Genomic DNA, 1113 nt, shown 5'->3' with positions numbered 1-1113 from the left:
CCCCCTCTACTCTGCCCTGGTGAGGCCACAGTATTGTGGAGTATTATGGAGTATCTGGAGTATTGTGTCCAGTTCTGGGCCCCACAGTTCAAGAAGGACAGGGAACTGCTTCAGTGTCCAGCACAGAGTCACCAAGATGATTAAGGGAGTGGAGCATCTCCCTTATGAGGAAAGGCTGAGGGAGCTGGGTCTCTTTAGCTTGGAAAAGAGGAGACTGAGGGGAGACCTCATTAATGTTTATAAATATATAAAGGGTGAGTGTCACGAGGATAGAGCTAGACTCTTTCTGGTGACAACCAATGATAGGACAAGGGGCAATGGGTGCAAGCTGGAACACAGGAGGTTCCGCTTAAACTTGAGAAGAAACTTCTTTACAGTGAGGGTGACAGAGCACTGGAACAGGCTGCCCAGGGTGGTTGTGGAGTCTCCTTCTCTGGAGACATTCAAAACCCACCTGGACACCTTCCTGTGTGATCTCATTTAGGTGTTCCTGCTCTGGCAGGGGGATTGGACTAGATGATCTTTCGAGGTCCCTTCCAATCCCTAATATTCTGTGATTCTATGATTAACAGCAGCTCCTATTCGGTGATCTTTATTTTATGTGTGCCAGGGTTCCACCACTTCTGTGACTAAGATTCATCACTTGATTCCTTTCCAAAACCTTAAGGGCTAAATCCACATATGGATTTAGATGCCTGTCTACCTACTTCTCCTGGCCTAGAACAAGACATGAAGGAACACGTGGTCAGGTGGAATAATTTTAAGCTTTCCTATGGATTAGAGACAGCACACTATTTACCATGTTAATGAATTTATTAATGAACTAGTTCTCCCCAAAGATTTACTAAGGGATAAAGCAATCAGAAATTCAACAACAACCTTGCTAAGAGATAATTATTCACTGCTGGGAAAAAAAATAAATGCAAGTTAATCCCAGATCACAACCAGAGGCTCTATACAAGTATAGTGCAGATCTGAAATGTGAGCAGGCTGTGATGCTGAGCACACAGAGGCTCCTGTACAGGTGCAACAATGCTCCATTTTGCAACCCTTCAGTGAGACTCCCCCCTTTCTTGCAGAATCGAAGTTAGGCACCAGAGAGTTTGGCATTTA

The sequence above is a fragment of the Antrostomus carolinensis genome, unplaced genomic scaffold (genome assembly GCF_000700745.2).
Source record: "Antrostomus carolinensis isolate BGI_N321 unplaced genomic scaffold, ASM70074v2 scaffold27518, whole genome shotgun sequence".
Classification (NCBI taxonomy): Eukaryota; Metazoa; Chordata; class Aves; order Caprimulgiformes; family Caprimulgidae; genus Antrostomus; species Antrostomus carolinensis.
This window is presented reverse-complemented; position numbering follows the sequence as displayed.